Raw genomic sequence first — 8,540 nt, forward strand, 5'->3', positions numbered from 1 at the left:
CTGAAGCGGAGAGAAGGAGCCTCCGTGGGCCTTTTGGGACCAGGGCCGCCCTGTAAGTCAGGGCCCGGTCAGTGCCCTGGCATCCCGGGCGCTTTGAAATGCCAGCGGCGGCTCCAGCCCCCTGTAAGCAGGGTCGTGCAGCCGCTCTGGCCGCTGCGTTGCATGCCCAGCTCCATTGCCCAGGGCGTCTGCTGCGGCGCCCGTCTGCGGTCCCGACCGGAAGTGTGCCGTGCGCCGCTTGGGTGAGTCGAGCGAAAGCGGGAAGACTTTGCAGAGCTGGGGGTGTCTGCGGGCGGGTAGCTGGCCGGGGGATGCCCATGGGGAGCTGCCTGCGGGGCTGGAGGCTTCCCTCTTTCCCTCGGGCGGGGAGCAACTGGCACTACTGAGGCCTAACTCTGTCCTCCTTCCTTGGCAGTGGCTGGCACAGAAGGAAGAAGAGGCCCGCTGCGGAGCGGCGAGGCAACATACGGCGGAGGCAAGAGGCGGCGAGGCAACATACGGTGGAGGCAAGAGGCGGCGAGGCAACATACGGCGGAGGCAAGAGGCGGCGAGGCAAGAGGAGCGGCGTCCGGCTGAAGAGCAGGACAGGAGAAAGGCGCCCTGGGCAATGAGACCTCCCTCTCAATTTGGCTGTGGTAACACAAGATCTTTGCCAGCACCGTTAGGGTGCCCTGGTTGGCTTTGTGCTGGGCGACCTCCCTGTAAGCAGGGCTCGGTCTTTGCTTTTGCTGTTGTAGGCGTTTTGCCACCTAGCTCCTTGGCTGCACGGAGACTGGCAACCCTGTAAGGAGGGTCCGAGCCGGCGTCTCGGCCCGTATGGGGGGAAGTGTAGCTGCCTGGACCCCAGCCCCCCCTGTAAGCAGGGGAGGGCCCTTTAAACAGTTTCTCGGCTGCTGGCGGCCTGGCCAGCGTGACGCCCTGTACTTGGGGCATGTCACAACGATTGGCATCCTGAGGCCCCTCTACCTGCATGCATCCCCGGGGGGGCCAGGTCTGACCCTCTGCTCTCCTGCTCGGGGTTAAGGATGCCTGCCCCACCAGTGGCTGCCCAGAGCTTGCTCCCTCTCTTGGGAAGGGCTGTGTGTGTGGCCCCTCTTGCCTCTGTGTGCCTGAGTCTGCTTGTCCTTTAGGTCCCTTAGAAAAGGCTGTAGCTTAGCTTAGGCTTCCCAGGAGGGAAAGAGGGGCTCTGGGCGGTTCCACGGCAGTCTCCTTGGAGGCCTCGAGTGGGGTGGGAGCTCGGCTTGCCCCTCCTTTGATTGGATGGACGCAGCGAAGCCGCTTAAGTCGTCTTGCGGCAAGGTGACCCCCCTGTAGTTCAGGGCCTGGGTCTCTGCCTTCATGGCAGCCTGTTCCCTTGGCACCCTGTCAGCTTAACAGCCCCGCACTCGGGGCCTGTGTGACGAGTTATGGAGCCTTCTGTGCCGTTCTGTCCCCTTCTGTCCCCAGCAGCAGCCCAAGGTCCCTGTAAGCAGGGCTGGGGAGGCTGCTTTTGGCAGCTAACAGGAACAAACCCTTAGAGGGTTGAGGTCAGTCCCTGGGCTCCTGAAGAGGTGGTGTTGTGCTGCAGCCAGGAGGGCCGGCCCGTAAGTGGGCGCAGGCCAGAGCCCGTGGCTCTCCGTGGGGCTTTTTGGGAGTGCCGGGCCGAGAGCGACCGCCCTGTAGGCAGGGAAGTGTGTTGCCGGTGTCCGGCGGGAGGTTCAAGCAGGGACCCCCCCTGTAATCAGGGCGGGTAGATCTGGTCCCGGCCTTTCAGAGGCATGGGGCCAGGGAGTGTGTGGGGCTTATCTTAGCGTGTTGTTCCCCCCCGCCCCACCCCGTCTTCGGGGCTGGGGCCACAGCCCCCCGGCCTTTGGCCGTGATGCCCCACTGCCTGGCTGCTGTCTTCCTGTAGCTGCGGGGCCAGGCCAAGCTCTCAGCTCCCTGGGTTTCGACCCGCCCGTAAGAGGGGTCGGGGTCCGAGTGCCTTTGCGCTCAGCTGGCAGCCTGTGTGGGGCACCTCCCCCGGCTAGCGGGGTGTGGGTCAAGATGCCCCTGAAGCGGAGAGAAGGAGCCTCCGTGGGCCTTTTGGGACCAGGGCCGCCCTGTAAGTCAGGGCCCGGTCAGTGCCCTGGCATCCCGGGCGCTTTGAAATGCCAGCGGCGGCTCCAGCCCCCTGTAAGCAGGGTCGTGCAGCCGCTCTGGCCGCTGCGTTGCATGCCCAGCTCCATTGCCCAGGGCGTCTGCTGCGGCGCCCGTCTGCGGTCCCGACCGGAAGTGTGCCGTGCGCCGCTTGGGTGAGTCGAGCGAAAGCGGGAAGACTTTGCAGAGCTGGGGGTGTCTGCGGGCGGGTAGCTGGCCGGGGGATGCCCATGGGGAGCTGCCTGCGGGGCTGGAGGCTTCCCTCTTTCCCTCGGGCGGGGAGCAACTGGCACTACTGAGGCCTAACTCTGTCCTCCTTCCTTGGCAGTGGCTGGCACAGAAGGAAGAAGAGGCCCGCTGCGGAGCGGCGAGGCAACATACGGCGGAGGCAAGAGGCGGCGAGGCAAGAGGAGCGACGTCCGGCTGAAGAGCAGGACAGGAGAAAGGCGCCCTGGGCAATGAGACCTCCCTCTCAATTTGGCTGTGGTAACACAAGATCTTTGCCAGCACCGTTAGGGTGCCCTGGTTGGCTTTGTGCTGGGCGACCTCCCTGTAAGCAGGGCTCGGTCTTTGCTTTTGCTGTTGTAGGCGTTTTGCCACCTAGCTCCTTGGCTGCACGGAGACTGGCAACCCTGTAAGGAGGGTCCGAGCCGGCGTCTCGGCCCGTATGGGGGGAAGTGTAGCTGCCTGGACCCCAGCCCCCCCTGTAAGCAGGGGAGGGCCCTTTAAACAGTTTCTCGGCTGCTGGCGGCCTGGCCAGCGTGACGCCCTGTACTTGGGGCATGTCACAACGATTGGCATCCTGAGGCCCCTCTACCTGCATGCATCCCCGGGGGGGCCAGGTCTGACCCTCTGCTCTCCTGCTCGGGGTTAAGGATGCCTGCCCCACCAGTGGCTGCCCAGAGCTTGCTCCCTCTCTTGGGAAGGGCTGTGTGTGTGGCCCCTCTTGCCTCTGTGTGCCTGAGTCTGCTTGTCCTTTAGGTCCCTTAGAAAAGGCTGTAGCTTAGCTTAGGCTTCCCAGGAGGGAAAGAGGGGCTCTGGGCGGTTCCACGGCAGTCTCCTTGGAGGCCTCGAGTGGGGTGGGAGCTCGGCTTGCCCCTCCTTTGATTGGATGGACGCAGCGAAGCCGCTTAAGTCGTCTTGCGGCAAGGTGACCCCCCTGTAGTTCAGGGCCTGGGTCTCTGCCTTCATGGCAGCCTGTTCCCTTGGCACCCTGTCAGCTTAACAGCCCCGCACTCGGGGCCTGTGTGACGAGTTATGGAGCCTTCTGTGCCGTTCTGTCCCCTTCTGTCCCCAGCAGCAGCCCAAGGTCCCTGTAAGCAGGGCTGGGGAGGCTGCTTTTGGCAGCTAACAGGAACAAACCCTTAGAGGGTTGAGGTCAGTCCCTGGGCTCCTGAAGAGGTGGTGTTGTGCTGCAGCCAGGAGGGCCGGCCCGTAAGTGGGCGCAGGCCAGAGCCCGTGGCTCTCCGTGGGGCTTTTTGGGAGTGCCGGGCCGAGAGCGACCGCCCTGTAGGCAGGGAAGTGTGTTGCCGGTGTCCGGCGGGAGGTTCAAGGAGGGACCCCCCCTGTAATCAGGGCGGGTAGATCTGGTCCCGGCCTTTCAGAGGCATGGGGCCAGGGAGTGTGTGGGGCTTATCTTAGCGTGTTGTTCCCCCCCGCCCCACCCCGTCTTCGGGGCTGGGGCCACAGCCCCCCGGCCTTTGGCCGTGATGCCCCACTGCCTGGCTGCTGTCTTCCTGTAGCTGCGGGGCCAGGCCAAGCTCTCAGCTCCCTGGGTTTCGACCCGCCCGTAAGAGGGGTCGGGGTCCGAGTGCCTTTGCGCTCAGCTGGCAGCCTGTGTGGGGCACCCCCCCCGGCTAGCGGGGTGTGGGTCAAGATGCCCCTGAAGCGGAGAGAAGGAGCCTCCGTGGGCCTTTTGGGACCAGGGCCGCCCTGTAAGTCAGGGCCCGGTCAGTGCCCTGGCATCCCGGGCGCTTTGAAATGCCAGCGGCGGCTCCAGCCCCCTGTAAGCAGGGTCGTGCAGCCGCTCTGGCCGCTGCGTTGCATGCCCAGCTCCATTGCCCAGGGCGTCTGCTGCGGCGCCCGTCTGCGGTCCCGACCGGAAGTGTGCCGTGCGCCGCTTGGGTGAGTCGAGCGAAAGCGGGAAGACTTTGCAGAGCTGGGGGTGTCTGCGGGCGGGTAGCTGGCCGGGGGGTGCCCATGGGGAGCTGCCTGCGGGGCTGGAGGCTTCCCTCTTTCCCTCGGGCGGGGAGCAACTGGCACTACTGAGGCCTAACTCTGTCCTCCTTCCTTGGCAGTGGCTGGCACAGAAGGAAGAAGAGGCCCGCTGCGGAGCGGCGAGGCAACATACGGCGGAGGCAAGAGGCGGCGAGGCAACATACGGCGGAGGCAAGAGGCGGCGAGGCAAGAGGAGCGGCGTCCGGCTGAAGAGCAGGACAGGAGAAAGGCGCCCTGGGCAATGAGACCTCCCTCTCAATTTGGCTGTGGTAACACAAGATCTTTGCCAGCACCGTTAGGGTGCCCTGGTTGGCTTTGTGCTGGGCGACCTCCCTGTAAGCAGGGCTCGGTCTTTGCTTTTGCTGTTGTAGGCGTTTTGCCACCTAGCTCCTTGGCTGCACGGAGACTGGCAACCCTGTAAGGAGGGTCCGAGCCGGCGTCTCGGCCCGTATGGGGGGAAGTGTAGCTGCCTGGACCCCAGCCCCCCCTGTAAGCAGGGGAGGGCCCTTTAAACAGTTTCTCGGCTGCTGGCGGCCTGGCCAGCGTGACGCCCTGTACTTGGGGCATGTCACAACGATTGGCATCCTGAGGCCCCTCTACCTGCATGCATCCCCGGGGGGGCCAGGTCTGACCCTCTGCTCTCCTGCTCGGGGTTAAGGATGCCTGCCCCACCAGTGGCTGCCCAGAGCTTGCTCCCTCTCTTGGGAAGGGCTGTGTGTGTGGCCCCTCTTGCCTCTGTGTGCCTGAGTCTGCTTGTCCTTTAGGTCCCTTAGAAAAGGCTGTAGCTTAGCTTAGGCTTCCCAGGAGGGAAAGAGGGGCTCTGGGCGGTTCCACGGCAGTCTCCTTGGAGGCCTCGAGTGGGGTGGGAGCTCGGCTTGCCCCTCCTTTGATTGGACGGACACAGGGAAGCCGCTTAGTCGTCTTGCGGCAAGGTGACCCCCCTGTAGTTCAGGGCCTGGGTCTCTGCCTTCATGGCAGCCTGTTCCCTTGGCACCCTGTCAGCTTAACAGCCCCGCACTCGGGGCCTGTGTGACGAGTTATGGAGCCTTCTGTGCCGTTCTGTCCCCTTCTGTCCCCAGCAGCAGCCCCAGGTCCCTGTAAGCAGGGCTGGGGAGGCTGCTTTTGGCAGCTAACAGGAACAAACCTTTAGAGGGTTGAGGTCAGTCCCTGGGCTCCTGAAGAGGTGGTGTTGTGCTGCAGCCAGGAGGGCCGGCTGGGGGCATCCCTCTTTCCCTCGGGCAGGGAGGAATTGGCACTACCGAGGCCTTCTTTTGTCCTTTTGGCAATCTTTGTCAAGGCAGACAGAACGTAGCACTGCTGTGTATCATCACTTCTTGTCCTGCTCCTTCAGATATTCTTCATGTGGAAAGCACACTCAGACTAGCCTTCAGCTGCCACAAGCTGTATCAAAGGCCTGCCTCAGGTGATTTTTTGCCTGTTTATGTCTCCTGGCATAATGAGCTGCAGTCCTGTTGTGCAAGAATCCCATCCTTCTTCCATGTGGATTGTCACTTGCACTAGTGCAAAATGGTTGAGGTACCACGCAGCTCTTACTGTGTCCGTTTGAAGTCCATTTTGCTTCGATTCTGGACAGCTTTTCTGTGCTCAGGGTGAACATGCCACAGGTGTAAGGGTGAATTTGTGTTCCCAGTGATCCTCTTCTTTGGGAGAGAATAATTTTTGTTCTTTTGCTCTTATGTGATGCCTCCGTGCTTTTAATGAGTTGGAAGGAAATTTTAAGTGGTATGGAAGCAGTGTTCAGCAGGGACACTAAGGACCAGTTTTCAGTTAGTCCACGTGCCAGGCAATCAGGTGAGAGGGCAGACTCAAATCAAACTCTCCAAAGCTTCTCATCATGTCTTCACATGGAGCAACTGCTCCTTCCCTTGCAGGCATCCTGGCTTGTTTCTAGGCTTAAGCATCTGTTGTGGACGTTCTTTGCACTTTTTAACCCTCCTAAACACTGGGGGGATTCTTCAGGGAACAGTTTAGCTCAATCACAGCACTTATTTGTCTGTAAAATTTTGCCAGTGCTTCTGTAATAAAAAGGTTTTTATTTCTGCTGTAGCTTGCAAGCTGGTGACCACCGTGGGAGCACCGCTCTGTTGTTCACAGAGTGTTTTTTTGTTGCAAACTTGGGACAAATGTGAGATTTAGGTGAGTTACTTTCTTTAGAAGTGTCTGCTCAGCCATCCTCTTCCTGGATCTCTTGGACAGGAGAAAGGTTTGTCTCTCTCTGTTTGCAGTGCCCTGATGAGGACTTGTGCCAACACAGGCTCAGAAAGCTGAAACCACCGAAGGGTTTAGTGGATGAGAGCAAAGCTCAGCCAGTTGCTGAAGGTGGAAACCTTACCCAGAAGGCTGTCCCCAGCTCGGGGTGATAAAAAGAAGAGGAGCGTAGCCGCTCAGCTGTCTTTCCTTCTGTGATGCCACGTGGGGGTGGTAAGGGTGCAGCAGAGGAGCAGTGAGGGAGGGGTGGGGGCAGTCTCCCACAAAGGCTGCTTGCAGACCTGAATGTTTGAAATGCCAGAACGTTCTTGGAGGGGAGGGAAAGCCCTGGGAAAGTGTGAGTGTGAGGTGTTCCAGCAGAGGAAAAGCGGTGCTGTTTGCAGGACAGTGATTTGTATGCAGCAAGGCTTTGACCTGACTCCCCCTGGATCTCTGTTACCTTGAAATGCTTCCAGAATAGAAAAGCACAGCCTGAGCAGGCCACAGAGGGTTTGAACTGGAAATAGAAATATCAACTGTGTCTCTCTCAATTAAAACTTTGTGTGTGCTTGTGGTGTGTTGTTTTTTCTTGGAATGGAAAAAGCCTGGAAGGGAGCTCAGCAAAGCTGCTCCCCAGGCAGAGGTGGAGGACCTGCCCCAGACCTGCTGTGTTGGGAGTCTGTTACAGGGGTCTGCTGTTATCTAAAGTGGGCCTGGGGGGTATGAAAAGGGAATTTGGGGGTATCTGAATGGTTCTGAGGGCCTCTGCAGGGTCCTGATGGAGACTGGGGGGAGGTGGTGGGGTTTAGGGTCAGGCATCTCTGTGGGGTTCCAGGTTTTGGGGTCTTGCAGGAGCTGGGGAGGTCTCACTCTGGGTTTTAGTGTACCTGCAGCCCTGGGAGGCCCCAGCTTCGGCTCCCCCTGCATCTAAAGGTAAGCTAGGTGCACCTCCAGGGCTTCAGATTGTGACAAAAGGGGTCTGGGGACATGTGAACGGGACTGGGGGTACCAAGGCGGTTCTGACCTCACCAAGGTGCTGGCTGGGCAGTTTGCTTTATTTTGTGACATTTTTGGGGGTGAATCAAAGGGAGTGGGGGGATTGTGGGTGGGCTGGTTTTGCCACGTGGGGCAGGAGGCTGCTGCAGCAGAGGAGCAGGTGAGCGAGGGCTGGGGGCACCCCCCTAAAGTGCTGAAAACTCTCAGAGGGGACCACGAAATCTTCAAAACTGTAAGCACGGGGGTGAGGCGAGGCGGAGGCAAACCTCTGGTTTGCAGCTGGAGAGGCAGGGGTTGGAGTGATGGTGCGTAAGAAAGCTTTGGAAACGACCCCTGTCTGCCCTTTTTAAAGGCTTAGAGAATTGAAAAACAGAAGCCACAGAGGGGCTTGAGCTATAAGCAGAGCCTGTGTCATGCAAATTCAAAACAGTGGGGTGTGCGCGTTGTGGTTTGTAATGTAAATAGAAAAGATTCTGAGCAGGGCCGAGCCGAGCTGCTGCCCACGCCCAGGGAAGTGCTCAATCCCGCCCCGCCTGTGTAATGACACTGCTGCAATGGGCACAGCGCCTGCGCCCTAGCCCGGCTCTGCTCGCGCCAGGGGGGGCAGCGTCCCGGTGGTCGCTATGGATACGGCGCCTGCGCCCTAGCCCGGCTCTGCTCGCGCCAGGGGGGGCAGCGTCCCGGTGGTCGCTATGGATACGGCGCCTGCGCCGCAGCGGGTCCGGTCCCGCGCACGCGCCCTCCTCGCGGGCTTCGCCCCGCTTTTCTGGCCGGGGGGGGCGGGCGCCGCGCTGAGCAGCTTTGGAGCCGGAGCGGTGGCGGAGAGCCCTGATTCGGCGCCTGACGCCGTTCTGTGCCCCAGGGTGCCTGCGAACCGCCGTCCTTTGGCGGGGCAAGGGGTGCTGGCGCATTCGGGGAGCTCGCAGTGCGGTTTCCGGTGTCGCTGCCGGCCCGGGACTCCCAGGTGTGTTCCTTCCGGCGTCTGAAGGTGGTCTGGGGCC

General features: G+C 61.0%; 1 long non-coding RNA gene across 1 annotated transcript; it reads left to right on the forward strand.

Annotated features, from left to right (window-relative positions):
- Positions 1-5,303: 5,303 nt before the first annotated feature.
- On the forward strand, positions 5,304-7,117 carry LOC137453944 (uncharacterized). The gene is made up of 2 exons (XR_010990501.1): positions 5,304-6,492; positions 6,582-7,117. It is a non-coding gene; the product is annotated as an uncharacterized lncRNA (long non-coding RNA).
- The last annotated feature ends 1,423 nt before the right edge of the window (positions 7,118-8,540 follow it).

This window comes from Melanerpes formicivorus, unplaced genomic scaffold (assembly GCF_026170545.1).
Source record: "Melanerpes formicivorus ecotype bairdi unplaced genomic scaffold, bMelFor1.0.p_v2 SCAF_2, whole genome shotgun sequence".
NCBI classification, from domain to species: domain Eukaryota; kingdom Metazoa; phylum Chordata; class Aves; order Piciformes; family Picidae; genus Melanerpes; species Melanerpes formicivorus.